This window comes from Bubalus bubalis, chromosome 5 (assembly GCF_019923935.1).
Source record: "Bubalus bubalis isolate 160015118507 breed Murrah chromosome 5, NDDB_SH_1, whole genome shotgun sequence".
Classification (NCBI taxonomy): domain Eukaryota; kingdom Metazoa; phylum Chordata; class Mammalia; order Artiodactyla; family Bovidae; genus Bubalus; species Bubalus bubalis.
Genome location: NC_059161.1, coordinates 56,776,929 through 56,801,369, shown reverse-complemented (window position 1 = coordinate 56,801,369; position 24,441 = coordinate 56,776,929). Strand labels below are relative to the sequence as shown.

Here is a 24,441-nt window from a genome sequence, read left to right as displayed (position 1 = left end):
TACGAAACTGAGCCTACTATGTGGATAGCTTCTCTTTCTCTGAAGCTCTAGACAAAAAAAGACAAGCACCCCCTCCCTTGGAACAACTAAACTCCAAAGAGTTTCTATCTCAATTTCTATTGTTCTGGCTTTTTGCTTGTGGCTGGGTAATAAGCCATATATCTATAAATGGAATTGTAATATAATCACAATTCCACTGGGATTTTCCTTTTAGAAATTAACTGGAAAATTTAGCTCAGTTTTGGAAAGTCCATTTAGCTAAACAGCATACCAGGAGGCTTTATGTGTAGTTTTCAAAATAAGAGATTGAGGTGTTGAGCCTTTTGCCCTTTGTGTCGATAATCTCATCCAAAGTATTTGGTGTCAACATCAGTTTGTGTAAAGCATTCTATGTGATGTTTTGAAAGAGTAGATAAATAGAACCTGCAACATATCTGGATTTAAGATCTATTGTAGCTACTAAATTATGTCTATCATCTTCATGTACTAAGTGGGGATGAACAAGGGTACGAATACATTGGTAAGATTTAAAAAAATAAATGCCAGTCATATATATAAAGTCATCCAAAAATAACCTTGTTGCTGCTGCTGCTGCTGCTAAGTCGCTTCAGTTGTGTCCGACTCTGTGCTACCCAATGGACGGCAGCCACCAGGCTCCCCCGTCCCTGGGATTCTCCAGGCAAGAACACTGGAGTGGGTTGCCATTTTCTTCTCCAATGCATGCAAGTGAAAAGTGAAAGTGAAGTCTCTCAGTCGTGTCCGACCCTCAGCGACCCCATGGACTGCAGCCTTCCAGGCTCCCCTGTCCACGGGATTTTCCAGGCAAGAGTACTGGAGTGGGGTGCCATTGCCCTCTCCCAAAAATAACCTTACTACTCAAATAATTTTTTATTGAGATTATAAAGACCTACTAGTTGTTAAATTTAATGATTCTCTGCCTATGTTTATAATTTTTCTTGCCTTATCTGCCTAGGTTACCATTGTTGATTACTTTCTTCATCTTAAAATTTGTTTTGTGATGTCATTCTTTCCTGGTTTTTTTTTTTTTTTTATGTTTTGGTAGTCATGTTTCAGTTTTCCTGGCAGATTCTCTATCTCTAGTTCAAATTTTTCTCTTGGCTTCCAATTCGCATACCGATTGGCCTGACAAAAATAAATCCACTTGGGAGGCCTACAGACTTCCCTAACTGAACAATACCAAATCTGAACAATTCATATTTCTCCCCAAACCCACTTCCTGTCTTGTGTTCCATCACTTAGAGAATGATGCTAGCTTCTGCCCACTGTTCACAATAGAAACTAGAAAGCTATACTAAATTCTTCCTTTTTCTTAGCCCCTACCCAGTCTCCAAGTCTAGTAGATTCTATCTCCTAAAATATTTCTCCTACTTCTCATCATTGACCAAACTATGTAGAAGTAGGGAGATTGCAATTGCCCCCTTCTTATTGGTCATAAGACTTTTATTCATCTTCCCCGACATTATCTTCCAAAGCCAGAGTTTTCTTTCTAACAAACAAGTATTCTGTTACTTCCCTGCTCAAACTTCTTAATGATTCCTCTACCAGTAAAATAAAATTAACCTTTTTCCTAATGACCTGGTCTCTTCCTACCAGTTCAACTTCTACCATTATCCTACTTAAGGTACTTTTGAGCATGGTTCCTTACATGTAATCTATAAAGAAATTATGAATGGATAACAGCAGTCCTCCGTATAAATACACCATAGCTTTTTACATGTTTCTGTACATAAACAGTTTCTGCTGCCTGGAATACTTTCTCTGTTCCATTCCTTTATGAAACCTCCCATGATGCCTCCTGCCCCTCAGGCAGATGCTGGTATTCCTTCTTGGCATCTGTAGCCCTTAGCATCTATCTCCAGGAGAGCAGTGTGCAGCCTGCATTGTCATTGTGCATGTGCTTTCCTGTCTTTCCAATAGGCTGTAAACATTTGCAGGCTGGGGACACCAACTTTCTATCTGTGTATCCTCCAGGGCCTGATAACAGTGCTTAAACACAATAGGAGCTCATTGATTGATATATGCAAATCAATCAATATGGTATATCACATTAACAAACTGAAGAATGAAAATGAATCATATGATCATCTCAACAGATGCAAAAAAGGTTCTGACAAAATTCAATGCCCATATTAAAAAAAGCATGCTTTTTTTTTTTTCTGAATGAAAGCATGCTTCATCAGTAATTGGAAGGTAGAGATCTTATGTCTTTAATTGGTAGATGAAATCCAAATCAAAATTTAAAAAATGAGTGACTTCTGGTGAGGAGTAAAGCTAAGTGGAAGCCACTGCCCTCTTGTTTGGTGTAAAGAGGGGAGTGGGACAGGTCTGGAACCACTTCCTCTCACCAATCCTGAGAACTGGCACTCAGTTCTAACCATCCTTTGCTTCTCTGCATTTTGTCTATCTCTGGTTTTTGAGGAGAAGATAAGGGAAAATGAATAAGATGGAGGAGAGAGAAGATGTGTGATCTGGAGAATTTTTCTTTTAAGATGTTTTTTGATGTGGACAATTTTTAAGTTTTATTTTTTAAAATTTATTTTTTATTGAAGGATAATTGCTTTACAGAATTTTGCCTGTCAAACCTCAACATGAATCAGCCATAGGTATACATATATCCCCTCCCTTTTGAAGCTCCCTTCCATCTCCTGCCCCATCCCACACCTCTAGGTTGATACAGAGCCCCTGACTGATTTTCCTGAGCCATACAGCAAATTCCTATTGGCTATCTATTTTACCTATGGTAATCTAAGCTTCCATGTTACTCTTTCCATACATCTCAGCCTCTCCTCCCCTCTCCCCATGTCCATAAGTCTATTCTCTATGTCTCTTTCTCCATTGCTGCCTTGTAAGTAAATTCTTCAGTATCATTTTTTTAGATTCCATATATATGCATTAGAATGCGGTATTTATCTTTCTCTTTCTGACACCTCGCTCTGTATAATGGGTTCTAGGTTCATCCACCTCATTAGAACTGACTCAAATGCATTCCTTTTTAAGGCTGAGTAATATTCCATTGTATATATGTACCACAACTTCTTTATCCATTCATCTGTTGATGGACATCTAGGTTGCTTCCATATTCTAGCTATTGTAAACAGTGTTGCAATGAACAATGGGATACATGTGTCTTTTTCAATTTTGGTTTCCTCAGGGTATATGCCTAGGAGTGGGATTGTGGGTCGTATGGTGGTTTTATTCCTAGTTTTTAAAGGAATCTCCATACCGTCTTCCATAGTGGCTGTATCAATTTGCCTTCCCACCAACAGTGCAAGAGCGTTCCCTTTTCTCCACACCCTCTCCAGTATTTATTGTTTGTAAACTTTTTGATGATGGCCATCCTGACCAGTGTGAGCTGATATCTGATTGTAGTTTTGATTTGCATTTCTCTAATAATGAGTGATGCTGAGCATCTCTTCATGTGTTTGTTAGCCATCTGTATGTCTTCTTTGGAGAAGTGTCTGTTTAGGTCTTTTCCCCACTTTTTGATTGGTGTGTTTGTTTTTCTGGTATTGCTTGTATATTTTGGAAATGAATCCTTCATCAGTTGCTTCTTTAGCTATTATTTTCTCCCATTCTGGGGGTTGTCTTTTCACCTTGCTTATAGTTTCCTCTGCTGTGCAAAAGCTTTTAAGTTTGATCAGATCCCATTTGTTTACTTGTGTTTTTATTACTCTAGGAGGTGGGTCATAGAGGACCTTGCTTTGATTTGTGTCATCGAGTGTTCTCCTTATGTTTTCCTCTAAGAGTTTTATAGTTTCTGGTCTTACATTTAGGTCTTTAATCCATTTTGAGTTTATCTTTGTGTATGGTGTTCTAATTTCATTCTTTTACACATAGCTGTCCAGTTTTCCCAGCACCATTTATTGAAGAGGCTGTCTTTGCCCCATTGTATAGTCTTGCTTCATTTGTCAAAAATAAAATACCCATAGGAACATTGGTTTATTTCTGGGCTTTCTATCTTGTTCCTTTCACCTATATTTCTATTTTTGTGCCAGTACCATACTGTCTTGATGACTGTAGCTTTGTCGTATAATCTGAAGTCAGGAAGGTTGATTTCTCCAGCTCCATTCTTCTTTCTCAAGATGGATTTGGCTATTCAAGGTCTTTTGTGTTTCCATATGAATTGTAAATTTTTTGTTCTAGTTCTGTGAAAAATGTCATTGGTAATTTGATAGGGATTGCATTGAATCTATAGGTTGCATTTGGTAGTATAGTCATTTTCACAGTATTGATTCTTCCTACCCAGGAACATGGAATATCTGTCCATCTATTTGTCATCTTTGATTTCTTTCATTAGTGTCTTATAATTTTCTGGGTACAGTTCTTTTGTATCTTTAGGTAAGTTTATTCCTAGATATTTAATTCTTTTTGTTGCAATGGTGAATGGGATTGATTCCTTAATGGGATTAATTTCTCTTTCTGATTTTCATTGTTAGTATATAGAAATGCAAGTGATCTCTGTGTATTGATTTTTGTATCCTGAAACTTTGCTAAATTCACTGATTAGCTTTAGTAATTTTCTGATACTATCTTTAGGATTTCCTATGTATGGTATCATGTCATCTGCAAACAGTGAGAGCTTTACTTCTTCTTTTCTAATCTGGATTCCTTTTATTTCTTTTTCTTCTCTGATTGCTGTAGCTAGGACTTCCAGAACTATGCTGAATAATAGTGGTGAAAGTGGACACGCTTGTCTTGTTCCTGATCTTAGAGGGAATGCTTTCAATTTTTCACCATTCAGAATAATGTTTGCTGTAGGCTTATCATAAATGGTCTTTACTATGTCGAGGTAGGTTCCTTCTATGCCCATTTTTTGAAGAGTTTTAATCCTAAATAGGTGCTGAATTTTGTTAAAGACTTTTTCTGCATCTATTGAGGTGATCATATGGTTTTTATCTTTCAATTTGTTAGTATGGTGTATCACGTTGATTGATTTGCATATATTGAAGACTCCTTGCATCCCTGGAATAAACACAACTTGATTATGATGTATGAGCTTTTTGATGTATTGCTGAATTCTGTTTGCTAAAATTTTGTTGAGGATTTTTGCATCTATGTTCATCAGTGATATAGGCCTGTAGTTTTCTTTTTTGTGTGTTGTCTTGTCTGGTTTTGGTATCAGGGTAATAGTGGCCTTGTGGATGAGTTTAAAAGTGCTCTTTCCTCTGTAGTTTTTTTAAAGAGTTTTAGAAGGGTAGGCATTAGCTCTTCTCAAAATATTTGATAGAATTTTCCTGTGAAGACATCTGGACCTGGGCTTTTGTTTTTTGGGAAATTTTTGATCACAGCTTCAATTTCAGTGCTTGTAATTGGGTTGTTCATAATTTCTATTTCTTCTTCAGTCTTGAAAGATTAAACTTTTCTAATAATCTGTCCATTTCTTCCAGGTTATCTATTTTATTGTCATATAGTTGTTCATAATAGTCTCTTATAACCCTTTGTATTTCTGCATTGTCTGTTGTAACCTTTCCTTTTTCATTTCTAATTTTGTTGATTTGATTCTTCTCTCTTTTTTTCTTGATGAGTCTGGCTAAAGGTTTATCAATTTTGTTTATCTTCTCAAAGAACCAGCTTTTAGCTTTACTAATATTTACTATTGTTTCTTTCTTTTTTTTTTCATTTATTTCTACTCGGATCTTTATGATTTCTTTCCTTCTACTAATTTTTTTTTTGTTCTTCTTTTTCCAGTTGTTTTAGGTGTAAAATTAGGTTGTCTATTTGACGTTTTTCTTGTTTCTTGAGGTAGGATTATATTGCTATAAACTCTCTTAGAACTGCTTTTGTTGCATCCTATAAGTTTTGTCATATTTTCATTGTCATTTGTTCCTAGAAAAATTTTGATTTCCCTTTTGATTTCTTCAGTAACCTGTTGGTTATTTAGAAACATGTTGTTTAATCTCCATGTGTTTGTGTTTCTTATAGTTTTTTTCTTGTAATTGATATCTAGTCTCATAGCATTGTGGTCAGAGAAGATGCTTGATATGATTTCCGTTTTCTTAAATTTACTGAGGTTCAATTTGTGACCCAAGATGTGACCTATCTTGGAGAATGTTCCATGTGCACTTGAGAAGAAGTTGTATTCTTTATTTGGATGGAATGTCCTGAAGATATCAAGGAGATCCATCTCATCTAATGTATCATTTAAGATTTGTGTTTCCTTATTCATTTTCTGTTTTGATGATCTGTCCATTGGTATGAGTTGGGTGTTAAAGTCTCCTACTATGATTGTGTTACTGTCAATTTCTCCTTTTATGTCTGTTAGTGTTTGTCTTGTGTATTGAGGTGCTCCTATGTTGGGTACATAGACATTTACAATTGTTGTGTCTTCCTCTTGGATTGATTCCTTGATCTTTATGTAGTGTCCTTCCTTATCTCTTGTACTCTTCTTTACTTTAAGGTCTATTTTGTCTGATATGAGGATTACTATTCCAGCTTTCTTTTGCTTCCCATTTGCTTGGAATATATTTTTTCATCCTCTCACTTTCAGTCTATGTGTGTTTTTAGGTCTGAAGTGGGTTTCTTGTAAACAGCGTATATATGGGTCTTGTTTTTGTATCCATTCAGCCAGTCTGTGTCTTTTGGTTGGAGCATTTAATCCATTTACATTTAAAGTAATTATTGATATATATGTTCCTATTGCCATTTTCTTAATTTTTTGGGGTTATTTTATAGATCTTTTTTCTTCTCTTGTATTTCTTGACTATGTAAGTCCCTTTAACATTTGTTGCAATGCTGGTTTGGTGGTACTGAATTCTCTTAACTTTTGCTTGTCTGAAAAGATTTTATTTCTTCATTAATTTTGAATGAGATCCTTGCTGGGTACAGTAATCTTGGTTGTAGATTTTTCCCTTTCAGTACTTAAAATATATCCTGCCATTCGCTCTGTCCTGCAGAGTTTCTGCTGAAAGATCAGCTGTTAGGCATATGGGGTTTCCCTTGTATGTTACTTGTTGCTTCTGCCTTGATGCTTTTAATATTCTTTCTTTGTGTTTAGTCTTTATTAGTTTGATTAGTATGTGTCTTGGCATGTTTCTCCTTGGGTTTATCCTGTGTGGGACTCCTTGTGCCTTTTGGACTTGATTGACTATTTCCTTTTCCATTTTGGGGAAATTTTCAACTATAATCGCTTCAAAAATTTTCTCACGCCCTTTCTTTTTCTTATCTTCCTCTGAGACCCCTATAATTCAAATGTTGGTGCATTTGATATAGTCCCAGAGGTCTCTGAGACTGTCCTCAGTTCTTTTCATTCTTTTTACCTTATTCTGTTCTTCAGAAGTTATTTCTACCATTTTGTCCTCCAACTCATTGATTCATTCTTCTGCTTCAGATATTCTGCTATTAATTCCTTCTAGAGTATTTTTGATTTCAGCAATTGTGTTGTTTGTCTCTGTATGTTCTTTAATTCTTCTAGGTCTTTGTTAATTAATTCTTGAATTTTTTCTCCATTTTGTTTTCAAGTTTTTTGATTATCTTTACTATCATTATTCTGAATTCCCTTCCAGGTAGTTTGCCTATTTCCTCTTCATTTATTTGGACCTCTGTGTTTCTAGTTTGTTTCTTCATTTGTGCAGTATTTCTCTGCCTTTTCATTATTTTTTTAAAATTTATTTTGTTTGAGGTTTCCTTTCCCCAGGCTTCAAGGAAAGTTGAATTCTTTCCTTGAAGAAGGTTGAATTCTTTCTTCCTTTTGGTTTCTGCCCTCCTAAGTTTGGTCCAGTGGTTTGTGTGAGGTTTGTATAGGGTGAGATTTGTCCTGAGTTTTTGTTTGTTATTTGTTTTTCCTCTGATGGGCAAGGCTGAGTGAGTGGTAATCCTGTCTGTTGATGATTGGGTTTGTATTTTTGTTTTGTTTTTTGTTTAGATGAGGTGTCCTGCACAGGGTGCTACTGGTGGTTGGGTGATGCTGGGTCTTGTATTCAAGTTCTTTCTTTTATGTGAGTTCTCACAATTTGATATTCCCCAGGGTTAGTTCTCTGGTAGTCTAGGGTCTTGGAGTCAGTGCTCCGACTCCAAAGGCTCTTCGCTTGGTCTCTGATCAAGAACGAAGATTCCACAAGTGGTTTGTTATGGCATTAAGTGAGATTAAAACAAATATCCAAAAATGAGAAATCAAAGATGAACCCCAGGCAAATGACAGTTAAAAAATCAGGCAAATAATAATTAAAATAATGGAATAAAATAATGGAATACCCATGAGCAAAGTGAAAACAGTCCAACAAAAACAAAGTACAGTAGATTGATCTGGTGAACAAAGGAAATCAAAAATTATATTTACCAGTTAAGAACAAAACTAACTAAAGCACAAACTGGAAAACAAAACTAAAGCAAGGTGCCAAGTGGGGAATAAAGCAATGAAAACAAAACTAACAAATTTGTTGAGAGGAAAGGAAAGAAAGAAAGAATAGATATGCCAAGTTAAATAGAGGTAGATGAAGAAGATTTATATACATTAAAGATTAACTGCAAGGGGAAAAGAACAGTAGGAAAGGCAAACAAAGAAATAAATGTAGAAAAATATGATAGGTTTAAAAAATTAAAATTATATAAAAGAGAAAAAAATAATGGAAGAAGAGAGAAAAAAGAAAAAAAAAAAGAGGAAAACTCCACAGAACTGCAAAAGCCCAGTGTAAAGACAGGTTTATAGCAACAGTAGAAACTGTGACTAAATATACACATATACATATACACCCATAAGCAAAATCAAAACAGACCAAAAGAATAAAGTACAATAGATTGACCTGGCAAACAAAGGAAACCAAAAATTATATCTGCTAGAACAAAACTAATTAAAGCATAAACTGGAAAACAAAATTAAAGCAGGTGCCAATTGGGGGATAAAGCAATGAAAATAAAACTACAACTATAACAAAGTGGGGATAAAAGGAGGAAAAAAAAATTCCAAAAGACTCTACAGAACAAGTCAAAAAATAAGAATAATAAATGTTTTTCTTGAGTCACTGCTGTCAGAGCCCTTTCCCTCGCTGGGAATCACAGTCCACCTCGCCTCCCTGGGATGCCCTCCAGCACTGTGCTGATCTCTGGACCAGCTCTGGGGGCAGCTCAGATTCTAATCTGGTCCTACTCCTCTGTGTTCTTGCCTCCAATGTCCACAGGTATTAGAACTAGTGCGTTTTCTTTTGTGGGAGCTCTCAGTGTCATTTTGAATATTCCATAGACACGGAGCCTGCCTAGTTGATTGTGTGGATTTAATCTGCAGCTTGTATAGCTGGTGGGAAGGTTTTGGGTCTTCTTCCTTAGCCACGCTCCCCCTGGGTTTCAACTGTGGTTTTATTTCCACCTCTGCATGTGTGTCGTCACTGGGATTTGCTCCTGAGGCTACCCTGGAGGACTTGGGTTTGGCCCTGTGAGGGCCAGGTGTGGAGGTGGTGCAGCCGCTTGGGTTGCAGGGGTTCTGGCAGCACCAGGTACTCAGGGGAGTTGGTGGCTAGGGCAGCAGGAAATATAGTGCTCTAGAAGGGTATGGGAACCAGTATTATTATTGCCTGGAAAATCCCCCTCCCTGACAGAGAAGCCTGGCAGGCCACAGTCTGCTGCTGCTGCTGGGTCGCTTCAGTCGTGTCCGATTCTGTGCGACCCCACAGATGGCAGCCCACCAGGCTGCTCTGTCCCTGGGATTCTCCAGGCAAGAATATTGGAGTGGGTTGCCATTTCCTTCTCCAGCGCATTCATGCATGCTAAGTTGCTTCGGTTGTGTCCGACTCTGTGCGACCATATGGACAGCAGCCCTTCAGGTTCCACTGTCCACAGGATTTTGCAGGCAAGAATATTGGAGTAGGTTGCCATTAGGGTCACAAAGAGTCAGACATGACCAAAGCGACCTTGGGTGCATAGACACAAGACATTTTTTGCCTTGTGGCAGCTTTGCCTCAGTGAGAGTTGAGCATGAGGGTGGCATGGTTGCTTGGCTTGTGGGGACCCTGGTGGTGCCAAGTGTATAGGGACACGGACTGCCTCTGCAGGAGTTATGGCCCTATCAGAGTCTTTTTTCCAGTCTCTGGTAGCTGGCAATCAGCCTCTTTGGCCAGGCTTTCTCCTTAGCTCTGCCCTTTCAGGTGCTTAGAGGGCTCCCTTGCCTGGGGTCCTTCTCTGCTGTTTGGTGCGTCAGGCACATAGGGGCCCCCCCTGGCTGGGGTCCTACTCTGTAGATTGGCATGTCAGGCAGTTAAAGGGGCACCCTGGATGGGGTCCTATCCTGTAGTTCAGTGTGGCAAGCATTTGATGGGCCAGCCTCTTTATTGTTTAGCTGCTGTTGCTGGCCAAGTTTTGCGCAGAGCTGTATATTCTTTTCCACTGGTCAGGTACTCCTGTCCCCTCTCTGCATGCACTTCTGTGTCTGAAGGTGTAGTCCTGATGTATCCATGGAGAGAGATACACTCCATGTCCACCTACTCCTCCGCCATCTTGCTCTCTCTCAAGTTTTATTTTATTTTCAATTGGAGGATAATTACTTTACAATATTGTGTTAGTTTCTGCCAAACATCAGCATGACTCAGTTATAGGTACATATATGTCCCCTCCCTCTTGAACCTCCCTCCCTGATGTGGACCATATTTAATGTCTTTATTGGATTTGTCACAATATTTATCATTTCCATTTTATGTTTTGGTTATTTGGCTGTGAGCCATGTGGGATCTTTTCCCTGACCAGAGACTGAAACGGCACCCCGTGCATTGGAAGGCAAAGTCCTGACGACTGACCACCAGGAAAGTCCCCCTGGAGGATGTTTCTATGTAGTCTAAGTGGAGGAGGAGATCGACTTCTTCCAAAGGGAGGGTGACAAGGGGGTCCTCCTAGTTCCTGGGCCTGAGTCCCCATGTATATAACTTAAAACAGAAAGGTCTTTCTGCTGACCCAGTAAGTGTTGCCTAGTCCCGGTTACATGATTTGCTGAGCCCAGTGGAAAATAAAAATGTGGACTTCTCGTTAAAAATTTATGTAGAGTTTTAAGACAGTGACAGCAGAGTTAACCAAGCATGGGGTGCTTCTAGGTGGGGGCCCTGTCTGTCTGCACCCTTGTATGTACAGGAAGCCAGCCCTGGTGCTCTTTGATGAAGGTTTCAAGTTCTGAACTTTGGTGATGAGTTTCTTCTACTTATTTATTTAGAAATTTCTATAAAATCTTTTGGGTGTTAAAAAAGGGATAAAGAAAAATATTTTTTTAAAAAATCAATGTACCCACCACTGGCTTAAGAGACACAGACATAGAGAACAAAGGTATGGTTACCAAGTGGGGAATGGAGGAGGGTGGGATGAATTGGGAGATTGGGATTGACATATGTACATTATTGATACTATGGGTAAAATAGATAACTAATGAGAACCTACTGTATAACAGAGGGAACCTACTCAATGTCATGTGGTGACCTAAATGGGAAGGAAATCCAATAAAATAAGGCATATATCTATACCTATGGTTGATTTACTTTGCTGTACAGCAGAAAGTAACACAACATTGTAAAGCAAATATATGCCTTTGAGATACATGGTGACAAATATATTTGAAACACCTTTTTTGCTCTCTAGAAGTAACATGAACCACAGGAGTTTATCACTCTTGCACATGTCTGCTAAGTCGCTTCAGTCGTGTCCGACTCTGTGTCACCCCATAGACGGAAGCCCACCAGGCTCCCCCGTCCCTGGGATTCTCCAGGCAAGAACACTGGAGTGGGTTGCCATTTCCTGCTCCAATGCATGAAAGTGAAAAGTGAAAAGTGAAAAGGAAGTCGCTCAGTTGTGTCCGACTCTTAGCGACCCCATGGACTGCAGCTTACCAGGGGCCTCTGTCCATGGGATTTTCCAGGCAAGAGTACTGGGGTGGGGTGCCTGGCCTTCTCCTTGCACATGTCTACACTTACACTATATACCTCTGATAAAGATGAATTTTTAAGTGATACAGGGAAATATTTTCTCATGCAACTGAACAAGGAATCCTGTGAGACACAGGATTAGACACATCTGAATCAGTGTGGTCAGGGAGTCCTGGTCTTTTTGGGGGGAGGGGAATATAGATTCCTTTGCATTTTTGTTCATTGCTTCTGTTTTCTTCAGCCCACATCTACCTCCCTTCCTGCCCTTTGTAGAATCTGTAAACATCTCCTTTCTGTACACCCTGTCTTCTTCCATTTCGTCTTACTTACTACTTGCTCCTTCTATAATGCAAAGCACCAGAGTCTGGCTCCAGGTCAGACTTCCTTTCTACCCCATAGCTATTCTGAGTCATGGTGTGGGGATTAATCTGGTCAGATGAGCTATTGATATTTAGTGTTTTAGGTTCAGTAGGCCCTAGTGACTTAGAAAAGTGAAGCTCCAGAGAGAGAGAATCTGGTGGAATGAAAAAGATATATATATATACATTTAAAAAGTTGAATGAAGTGAATTCAACAATGAATATTCAGCAAAAAGTCCCATTTGGAGAATTACAAAGAGGGACTGTGAGGGTAGGGGGAGAGGGCTGTGCTCAGCTATGCAACTCTGTGCAGGCATTAATGCAGTGGGAAATGTGATTTTGCCAAAAATAAGGGTGTGGCCCATGAAAGTTGGGACTTGGAGCCTGGAATTGTCCCACACAGTTATAATAATTAAACAATTAATAGTTTACATATCCTCCCTGCCTTTGAAAAATAAAAAATGCCTTCAAATCTTGCACATCCTCCAGATGACTATTGGAAACTTTATGCAAAACTTAGCAGTTATAAAGAAGGGCCATTGTGATTGGCTGATTTTTCTGTCTCTAAGGATTTATCTGCAGAGCAGTAGCAGGACAAAGAGTTCAGGGATGGATTTTGGCGAGTGTTTGAACTGACTAAAATAAAAGACACCAACGCATCCCTAATTGCCTGACCAAATACTTTACACTGCATCCCTCCAAGTTCATGTGAATAATATGGTTGCAAAAGGCCAATAATAATGACCAGGATTTCCAGCTCAGAGAGTGATTGCAAATTTGACTCATGTGCTGTCCCCAAAATTGCTCTGGCCTAATTACTGTTAAAAACAGATAAAGATAAACGTTAACACGGCTCCAGTGAGTCATCTGGTCAGGGCTCACATTACAGAAACAGTCATTCTGGGAGGAGAATTGAGGACAAATACTTTGAGAGTGGCCACAAATGATGGCAGAGGACAAGCCTGCTAAGAAGCCTGAGTTTGGTTCCCAGGAATGGAGAGCGAGATAACTGCTACATGATCATAGGGCTTTTCATCAATCTTTTCTGTTAATAAACACATGCAATTGCCATATGGAAATAGGATTTGCTGCCCCAATTCCTCCTAAAATAGAGCATTTCTAATTGCAGTTATTTAACTCCTTTCCAAAGTACTCTCCTTACTCTTCCTTTAGCAATACTTGTTTTAATTATTTGGGTTAGCTTAGCATGTGAAGGAAAAGGGAGTGGAACTGGCAATTGGAAAGACTTCTCTGAAACTGGCCCTAGAGTCGTCCTCAGGTAAGTAGTATGGGCTTCCTTACAGATAAAGAAAATTAGGAGCCAGAGATACCCTATAAGTCAAGTGCCCCACTGTGCCTCTAGCTCCGTGATCAATCACGATGTTCAGTATGGCAGCCTCTCTGGGTTTCAGTTTTCTCATAGATACCTTGGGAGTGATGATACTTACCCTAAAGCAATATTATTGGTTAATTGCTAAGGGGAGTAAGGTTTTAATAAATAATTCTATTCTGTAGGAAAGGTTTTGAGGATGTGCTCTGGGTACAGATGGTCTGCTGTTCGATCCTGGGTACACAAAGGATGGTTGGTCCTCTGCCGACCGGCCCCCGTTGTGTCTGCTTCTTATGCTCTCCTTACAGATGTTCTCTGGGAAAGGGACAATTTATGACAGGCCAGTTCTGGTGATCCTTGGGCTGAAAGCATTGCTGTTTTGCAACTGAGAGTTTTACTTCTTTTAAAGATTGAATTGACTCCTTAATTTTCCTTCCTACTCTGGAAATTCCAACATATACACTCTCAAATTCAAAGGGGTTTAGAAGCAAAAATATCTGAACTGCCACACTAAAAATATCTCTACTACTACAGAAAAAAGATGTAAGAAATACGATAGGAAATTTTAAAATAATGAGAAAATGGGGTTAAATATGATTTATTTGTAGTAGCAACAAACTGGAAATAACTTAAATATCCATCAATAGGGGATCACTAAATAGCCATTAAAATACTGTTATAGAAAGATACATAATGTCATAGGAAAATGTTAACATGTGGATATATGAAAAAACTAGATTTTAACCGCATCATCAAAATATTAATACATTTAGGGTTGTTGTTGTTTAGTCACTTAGTCATGTCTGACTCTTGCAACCTCATGGACTGTAACCTGCCAAGCTCCTCTGTGGGTGGGATTTCCCAGGCAAGAATACTGGAGTGGGTTGCCATTTTCTTCTCTAGGGGATTTTCCCAACCGAGGGATCAAAACTACATCTCCTGGATTGCAGGTGGACTCTAACACTGAGCCACATGGGAACCTCCCATGTATGATGATAAACTATGGATGCTTTCTTCCTAATTGTTAAAGAAGACACATAACAGAAAATTTATCATCTTAACTATTTTTAAGTGCAAGTTCCGTCTTAAGTATATTTACAGTGTCATGCAACCAATTTCCAGGACATTTTCATCTTGCAAAACTGAAATTCTGCACCCATTAAACAACTGTTCCATGTCCTCCTTCTGCAGCCTCTGGCAACTATCATTCTGATTTCTGTGTCTGTGAACTGGACTACACTAGGTGACCCCATGTAAGTGGAATCAATACAGCATTTGTCCTCTCATGACTGGCTTATTTCACTTGGCATCATGTCCTCAGGATGCATCTATGTTGTAGCATGTGACAGGGTTTCCTCTCTTTTTTTCAAGGCTGAATTATATTCCATCATGTGTATACACCACATCCTGTTATTCATTCATAGATTGCCTCATATTTGGGTTGCTTCCACTTCTTGGCCTTTATGAATAAAACTTCTGTGAACATGAGTGTGCAACCATCTCTTTGAGATCCTGCTTTCAATTCTTTTGGGTATATACCCAGAAGCGGGATTGCTGGATCACATGGTTATTCTAGTTTTTTTTTTTTTTTTTTGAGGAACTACCATACCGTTTTCTGCAGTGGCCACACAATTTTACATCCTTACCAATAGTTGACAAGGGTTCCCTTTTTTCCACATCTTTACCAACACATGTTACTTTCTATATTTTTTTTTAAATAGTAGTAATTTTTTTGTACTTTGTACTTTGATATAATTCCTTATTTGTTTTTTACTCTACTGCTAAGTCACTTCAATCATGTCCGATCCTGTGCAACCCCATAGATGGCAGCCCACCAGGCTCCCCCATCCCTGGGATTCTCCAGGCAAGAATTCTGGAGTGGGTTGCCATTTCCTTCTCCAATGCATGAAAGTGAAGAGTGAAAGTGAAGTCGCTCAGTAGTGTCCAACTCGTAGCGACCCCATGGACTGCAGCCCACGAGGCTCCTCCGTCCATGGGATTCTCCAGGCAAGAGTACTGGAGTGGGGTGCCATTGCCTTCTCCATTTTTACTCTAACAATTACTTTCGTAATTAGAAAACCCACAGTAAATGTAATGTAGGAGATATGGTGGAAGGACCAATATTTTCTGTGTCTCGTTTATAAGGACTGAAGGATTGGGTATTCCTGGGTTGCTGTTCTAATGACCATCTTACCTATTCCATAGCCATGAATCTGCGTAGCTGAGCATTAGGTATGGTGTCCAACAACATGGTCTGAAGGAAAAATATCACAGAGTGTTTTCAACACTCTTGTTTGCACACTAGGAAGCAAAAGACATGGTTTAGGCTTTTTCTGTACTTCCACAAAAGAACTAGTTGAATTTCAAAAATTAAAAATGTCAGTTATTTTAATGAAAAAGATTAGTCAAACCAGTGGTCCCTAACATATTTGGCACCAGGGACCAGTTTCATGGAAGACAATTTTTGCATGGGCTGGAATGTGGGGGTTATGGTTTCAGGATGGTTCAAGTGCAGTAGGATTTGTGCTCCAATGAGAATCTAATGCCACCACTGCTCTGACAGGAGGCAGAGCTTAAGTGGTAATGCAAGTGATGGGGAGCAGCTATAGATACACATGAAGGTTTGCTCACGCACCCACTGCTCACCTCCTGCTGTGTGGCCTTGTTTCCCAATGGACTGGTATCAGTTGAGGACCCCTGAGTTAGATCAAGTAGTTTGCATTTTTATGCAACAATAGGCTGATTTATTTGAAATTTGAAGAGAATAATTAGCATAATATACGACTTCATAGGGCTTCCCTGGTAGCTCAGCTGGTAAAGAATCTGCCTGCAATGCAGGAGACCCCAGTTCAATTCCTGGGTTGGGAAGATCCCCTGGAGGAGGGATAGGCTACCCACTCCAGTATCCTTGGGCTTCCCTGGTAGCTCAGATGGTAAAGAATCTGCCTGCAAAGTGTGAAGCCCTGGGTTTGATCCCTGGGTTGGGAAGATCTCCTGGAGGAGGAAACGGCAACCCACTCCAGTATTCTTGTCTGAAGAATCCCCATGGACAGAGGAGCCTGCTGATCTACATACAGTCCATGGGGTCACAAAAAGTCAGACAGGACTGAGCGACTAAGCACAGCACGTGACTTCATAGATTGCAATTCATATTCTTTTAGTGATAACTGGTTTGACAGCTGGCCAAACTTCACTTTTGCAGGTGAAAGGTCATCATGTATTCTTAATAAAGCTTTTAACACCACACAGTACCACCACCTCACAGTTATTTATAGAAGGCCTTACTAAGAAATAGTTGCTCTGCTTGCATTGCCTTATTTAATTCTGTCTATGAAGGCTCGATAAAGGACAGAAATGGTATGGACCTAACAGAAGCAGAAGATATTAAGAAGAGATGGCAAGAATACACAGAACAACTGTACAAAAAAGATCTTCACAACCCACATAATCACAATGGTGTGATCACTGACCTAGAGCCAGACATCCTGGAATGTGAAGTCAAGTGGGCCTTAGAAAGCATCACTACAAACAAAGCTAGTAGAGGTGATGGAATTCCAGTTGAGCTATTCCAAATCCTGAAAGATGATGCTGTGGAAGTGCTGCACTCAATATGCCAGCAAATTTGGAAAACTCAGCAGTGGCCACAGGACTGGAAAAGGTCAGTTTTCATTCCAATCCCAAAGAAAGGCAATGCCAGAGAATGCTCAAACTACTGCACAATTGTCCTCATCTCACACGCTAGTAAAGTAATGCTCAAAATTCTCCAAGCCAGGCTTCAGCAATATGTGAACCATGAACTTCCTCATGTTCAAGCTGGTTTTAGAAAAGGCAGAGGAACCAGAGATCAAATTGCCAACATCCGCTGGATCATGGAAAAAGCAAGAGAGTTCCAGAAAAACATCTATTTCTGCTTTATTGACTATGCCAAAGCCTTTGACTGTGTGGATCACAATAAACTGTGGAAAATTCTGAAAGAGATGGGAATACTAGACCACCTGACCTGCCTCTTGAGAAATCTGTATGCAGGTCAGGAAGCAACAGTTAGAACTGGACGTGGAACAACAGACTGGTTCCAAATAGGAAAAGGAGTACATCAAGGCTGTATATTGTCACCCTGCTTATTTAACTTATATGCAGAGTACATCACGAGAAATGCTAGACTGGAAGAAACACAAGCTGGAATCAAGATTGCCGGGAGAAATATCAATAACCTCAGATATGCAGATGACACCACCCTTATGGCAGAAAGTGAAGAGGAACTCAAAAGCCTCTTGATGAAAGTGAAAGAGGAGAGTGAAAAAGGTGGCTTAAAGCTCAACATTCAGAAAACGAAGATCATGGCATCTGGTCCCATCACTTCATGGGAAATAGATGGGGAAACAGTGGAAACAGTGTCAGACTTTATTTTTTTTTTTTTGGCTCCAAAATCACTGCAGATGGTGACTGCAGCCATGAAATTAAAAGACACTTACTCCTTGGAAGGAAAGTTATGACCAACCTAGATAGCATATTGAAAAGCAGAGACATTAGTTTGCCAACAAAGGTTCATCTAGTCAAGGCTATGGTTTTTCCTGTGGTCATGTATGGATGTGAGAGTTGGACTGTGAAGAAGGCTGAGCGCCAAAGAATTGATGCTTTTGAACTGTGGTGCTGGAGAAGACGCTTGAGAGTCCCTTGGACTGCAAGGAGATCCAACCAGTCCATTCTGAAAGAGATCAGCCCTGGGATTTCTTTGGAAGGAATGATGCTAAAGCTGAAACTCCAGTACTTTGGCCACCTCATGCGAAGAGTTGACTCATTGGAAAAGACTCTGATGCTGGGAGGGATTGGGGGCAAGAGGAGAAGGCGACGACAGAGGATGAGATGGCTGGATGGCATCACTGACTCGATGGACGTGAGTCTGAGTGAACTCTGGGAGTTGGTGATGGACAGGGAGGCCTGGCATGCTTCGATTCATGGGGTCGCAAAGAGTCAGACACGACTGAGTGACTGATCTGATCTGATCTGATGAAAGGTAAAGTGAAAGTGAAAGTCACTCATTCGTTTCCAACTCTTTGCGACTCCATGGACTACACTGTCCATGGAATTCTCCAGGCCAGAATACTGGAGTGGGTAGCTCATCCCTTCTCCAGGAGGTCATCCCAACCCAGGAATCAAATCAGGGTCGTCTGCATTGCAGGCAGATTCTTTACCTGCTGAGCTACCAGGGGAGCCCAATTCTGCCTATGTGCTGTGCTTAATGGCTCAGTTGTGTCTGACTCTTGCAACTCCATAGACTGTAGCCTGCCAGGCTCCTCTGTCAATGGGATTCTCCAGGCAAGAATACTGGAGCAGGTGGCCATTTCCCTCTCCAGGGATTCTGTCTATAGAGTAGACTAATTTTTTTTTATAGACGAAAAACTAAGACTTGGAGATATTAACCAATTTACTTAAGACTACTCAGTGATGTGCTAAAATATTAAGTATTGACTTTGGTTATATCTTCCCATACCACCTCATGCAGAAGAAACTGATACCAAAAATTGTATCTATTTTAATGATGGCTTTGAGGAAGAAACTGCCCTTGAATTCTTCTCTGCTTAAGCTTTTGATGTTAAGTCTTCTTCATCATGAAGTTAATTGATTTTTCAGTTTGGTTATTCTGCTTTTGAAAGTAGTAATTGGGGCAGCACTGAAGTAGAATTCATAAATTTCTAAGAATTAGAGAGGATTATTTTAGATGCATAGATTATTTTCCTTTTTCCTAACTGAGATCATGGCATCTGTTCCCATCACTTGATGGGAAATAGATGGGGAAACAGTGTCAAACTTTATTTTTGGGGGCTCCAAAATCACTGCAGATGGCGACTGCAGCCATGAAATTAAAAGACGCTTACTCCTTGGAAGGAAAGTTATGACCAACCTAGATAGCATATTCAAAAGCAGAGACAATATATTCAAAAGCCAACAAAGGTCCGTCTAGTCAAGGCTATGGTTTTTCCAGTGGTCATGTATGGATGTGAGAGTTGGACTGTGAAGAAGGCTGAGCGCTGAAGAATTGATGCTTTTGAACTGTGGTGTTGGAGAAGACTCTTGAGAGTCCCTTGGACTGCAAGGAGATCCAACCAGTCCATTCTAAAGGAGATCAGTCCTGGGTGTTCTTTGGAAGGAATGATGCTAAAGCTGAAACTCCAGTACTTTGGCCACCTCATGTGAAGAGTTGACTCTTTGGAAAAGATTCTGATGCTGGGAGGGATTGGGGGCAGGAGGAGAAGGAGACCGTAGAGGATGAGATGGCTGGATGGCATCACCAACTCGATGGACTTGAGTTTGAGTGAACTTCAGGAGTTGGTGATGGACAGGGAGGCCTGGTGTGCTGCGACTCATGGCGTCACAAAGAGTCAGACACGACTGAGCGACTGAACTGAATAGTTCATCATCAGAGAATAAGGACTAACCTGGTGCACTCTGTATACCCTGTGTCATTAGATGAATAATTTCAGGCTACCTAAGGAAGAAATCAAGACAGATTTCTGCTATCCTGCTTCCCTCCTGCTTCATTCTGAAAGGATTTGAACATCCTTCAAATATGAGATTAAGGGGTGAAAAATATGAGATTTTTTTTTTTTTTTGCCATCTTTTAATAGTAGCTCCTTCAGTTAGTGTAGCAGTAAAGAAAACAAAAAACAAATGTATTGGGGCCTGGTAAATGTATGTGCTGGTGAAGATTAGGAGACATGACTAAGCAAAGGAGCAAGTGTATTTTTAATCAAATTGAAGTAACTGAACAGAGACAGGAAAATTGTTATTATTATTATTTTTAACTATTGACCATTAACAAGCAAGAAAATATTTTTACAATAGGCATCATCTATTCAGGAGTGCCTTGCTTATGCCAGGATCAGGGAATTGCAGTGAGAGTTCCTTTGTCTCCTATCTCACTCTCCCCCTCTGCTGGGTACTATTATTATCTCCATTTTTGTGTCCAGGAAACTTAGGCTCTGAGATGTTAAGTAACTTGTTCAAGGTCACCGGGCTAAGAAGAGTCAGAACTGGTGAGCCCAGGTCTGTGAAATCCAGAACCTGTCTTTATAACCAGGACGTTTTTCTGTCTCAGACATTTATAAGAATTGCTTATGCAGTTCTAAGCTGAGAGGCAGGATGAGAAAAGGACCTTGAATATAAAGATTACTGTCCAAATTGAACTTTTCTAGGCTCCAACCCAATGTTTGTGCAGGAGTTTGTGTGGCTGGAGACCTTATGGTCCTGCCCACCACTGGCAAGCTCTCTGCTCTCTCTGCCTCCAGTGGGAAGAGGAATGGGAGGGTCAAAGGGGTGAGGACAGCTTTAGGCTGTCAGGTGAGCGAGTTGGTGCAGTCCCAGGGCAGAGGAAGCCGAGTCCAAGGGAAAGGCTAGTTGAAGCTGTAATACTTTATGACTTACTAATGAATTCCATTTTATAGCCCAACTCCCTTAAGTTGTCTCTTCCTGTGATTAATTCTTGTTCTCCCCGTCCCCCTTAAGCAGACGGCTGTTGATAGGGAGTGTTCCGTGTTGAATGAGTAAAACGTACTAATGCATGTTCTCTTCAGCCAGAGATAACCTTGCTTTAAACATGATGGATGCAACTTTTACAAGGGGAGATATCATCAGAAAAGGGGCCTTGAGGCTTATGCATCAGACCCTCGGGGATAAACTCACTGTCCAGCAGCATGTCAATCTCTCTCCTGATCATTTCGAATAACTTGATCTGTCTGTCAGTGTCCCTCAAATGAAGTGATTCATTGATGTAAATAACCCAACCACGGGGTCATTGTGGATTTAATCAACCTTTTCTTTCCCCCTCCCTGAAAAATATTCCACACCTTTTTCTTTCTCGGTTAACACCAAGACAAAGAAGCAAGGTTTCTGGGAACGTCATAGAGCTTAAAAGTCACTAAATGGCACGGTATTAGAAGGGACTCCTTTTGGGGACCAGAGAACTTTAGCTCTCCTGATACGTGTTTGTGTGTAGACTTGCAAAGATTTAGAGAAAGAACAGAGAGGTTTTGCTGGTGAGGATTAGACATTTAGTAATTTCAACTCAAGTCACCTCAATCCCAGACTTCTTAATTTTGACCTTGTCCACCAAAATATACAGAATAAAGCCACTGGTGATCATTATTTACAGGGATGTGTCCAGGATTGAGAAAGCTCTAGATAAAAGGGAAGGACGGAGAGGAGGGAGCTGAGCTGGCAAACTGGCTGGGATTCCTAGGAGGAGGTGCTCACAGAATACAGGTGCCTACTTGAAAGCAGAAAGAAAAAGCAAAGCAAAAGTATCCTGATGTGCACAAATTATTTACAAGTCCAGTTTCTTTTAGCTCTTATGAAGGATCTCTTCCATGCTGGCAGAAGACTTTAGTTTAAAGAAGAAAAAAAAAATTCTTTCTCGCAGAACTGATAACCAAATAAAATACTGTTATATTTTCTGTCTAATAAGCACAAGAAGTTCCATAACTCCCTTGATTAAGCGTATTATCCTTTTGCAGAAAGTCAGCTTGATTTATGCAAAAAGCGATTTGGACATACTTTCTCCGGCCATGGAGATTTCATAATTCCTGGTGTATGTCTGGAAAATCTCCTCTCGTCGTGAGTCCAAACCAAATTAATGTCTTCCAGAGTGACCTGAGGAATTAATGAGGTTTTTGCTGTCAGTTCTACCCATCCAGGGTCAAGTAAATCATTTGCTGGCTCTCGGGCCGCTGTTTTTTTTTGCTGCCTCTCTGACTCCACGTTCAATGATAACAACATTGCAGATGCCTTTGAAATACGGCATTGCCGACACTCTCCGTCCATCTGCTGGGACATATTTTAGGCTCTGCTTCTCTTTCTGCTGTAAACTCGGCCTTTAATGGAGTCGGTAATTGCTGATAAATGGGGTATCAATGAAGTCAGCGTACTGGAGGTTCCCCCATTCTTTTCGGCTGATGTATGCTATTTAAATCTCCTCTGACGTGACTTAGAATTATTGTGTGCCCAACTGGTGTTCTTGGCTGAAGACTTGAATTATTTTTTCCCTTTCTTCTTTTCAGACAAACTAAAGCTGGTCGGTAAGAGGCTTTCTTGGGGGCGCTTTGTTCTTCTTCCCAGAAGAAGTTCCACCACCTGCTGTAAGGTCGTGTCCACAGAATGAGGTGGAGTCTTCAGGACTTTCCTATCCCTCTCCCACCATCACTAGAGAACTAGGACCACCAGATCTCCTGGGAATCTAAGCTATGAAATAAGTGGAAGCTTTCCAAAGCTTTGAAAGTGACTCATTTGGTATCTTTGTACTGAAAGTCTGAAATTGTGTTTTCTCACTAAACTTCTCACTGTTTTTCCCTTTATTTAACTGTTTATAATCGAGCATTAAAAGCAGAAGCAATGATCCTCTCCATTCTAGTCTCCTCATTCTATTTAATTTTTCATTTCTCACAAATATGTGCTCAATTTGCGGCTGCCAATGAGAAAACAACCCAGCTGGACTGGTGAATGTTTTTTCAAAACTTATTTTGTGTTGGAGTACAGCCGATTGACAATGTTATGATAGTTTCGGGTGTACGGCAAAGGGACTCGGTCCCTACATGTACATGTATCTGTTCTCCCCCAAACTCCCCTCCCATCCAGGCTGCCACATAACATTGAGCAAAGTTCCCTGTGCTAGTGAATTTTTATATGGATTCTAAGCCATCTGGTCAGAGGACCTGGGGGCCTGCTGTTTACCATTTTTCAAAATAGAAGTAGAATTTTAGAAATAGAAAAAGAATTTCTGTTTTCTTTCACAATACAAAAACCTACTAAAGGTACCTACCAACCACTGGTTTTCTGCTCCAAACCAGTCATATGGATATAAACATGTTCCTACAAGGAGTGAAAGGTTAAAGCTTCAAAAGTAGTCTGAATCTCCCTGACCTTCCAAACCTCAGTTTTCTCAGCTACAAAATAGAGACAGCCTTACCTGTCGTTTAGGACTTGGGAACCCTGTGGTGGCTGCTGCTGGCTCAGTTTTTCACACTTTCTATGTACTATGTCGTTTAATCCTCACCATCATTCTTTGAGGCAAGTACTATTCAACAGCATCATCTTACTGATGGGGAAATAGACACCAATAAAACAATGAGGCTTAAAAAAAGTTTTATAGGGTCTTCCCTGGTGGTCCAGTGGTTAAGAATCCACCTGCCAATGCAGGGTACACGGGCTTGATCCCCGATTGGGAAGATCTCACATGCTTCGGGGCAACTAAGCCTGTGCCGCAACTACTGAAGCCTTCGTACGTAGAGCCCATGCTTTCGCAACAAGAGAAGCTACCGCAAGGAGAAGCCCATGCAGGGCAACTAGAGAGGAGCCCCGGCTACTGCAACTAGAGAAAGCCCAAGGGCCACAACAGAGATCCAGAGCAGCCCAAAATAAATTAAAAAAAAAAACAAAAACCAAACAATAAAAGTTTTATGGCTCTTAATGTTTTCAAAAGACTTTTCCCTATGTTATTCCATCTTCCCTCCTCAAAAATCTGTTAGGTATTTATTATGATGTTCCCTTCACTGGAATATACAGAGAAGACAAGAGGCCTTTTCAAGGTCACACAAGCCAGGAAGGGCAGCGTTATGACTTGAAAGAGACATAGTAATTATAAACATGCCTCAAGAAAAAAAAGTTTGAATAATATAATTGGATGCCTAATTGTCCTGGCCATGATATGATCCATTTGTGCCTGAGTGGAAAACAGCCTTGACACACTCATATTTTAGATTAGACCATAAAACCAACAAACAATAAGCCAAACTATTGTGAGCAAGCATGTGATAACTGAGGAAAGATGAGATGGGGCTGAGGAGAAGATGTGGAAGAAATTTCAGTGAACTAAATGAGGAACTTCAGGGAATTTGGTGAAAATTATGTTGGA

At 40.2% G+C, this 24,441-nt stretch overlaps 1 long non-coding RNA gene across 1 annotated transcript in view; it reads left to right on the top strand.

The window, feature by feature from the left end:
- The window catches only part of LOC112585112, a 30,683-nt gene extending 7,762 nt beyond the window's left edge, over positions 1-22,921 (top strand). Inside the window, exon 3 of the long non-coding RNA XR_003109504.2 lies at positions 22,592-22,921. This is a non-coding gene — a long non-coding RNA (uncharacterized LOC112585112). The remainder of the gene's footprint in view (positions 1-22,591) is intronic.
- Positions 22,922-24,441: the final 1,520 nt, after the last annotated feature.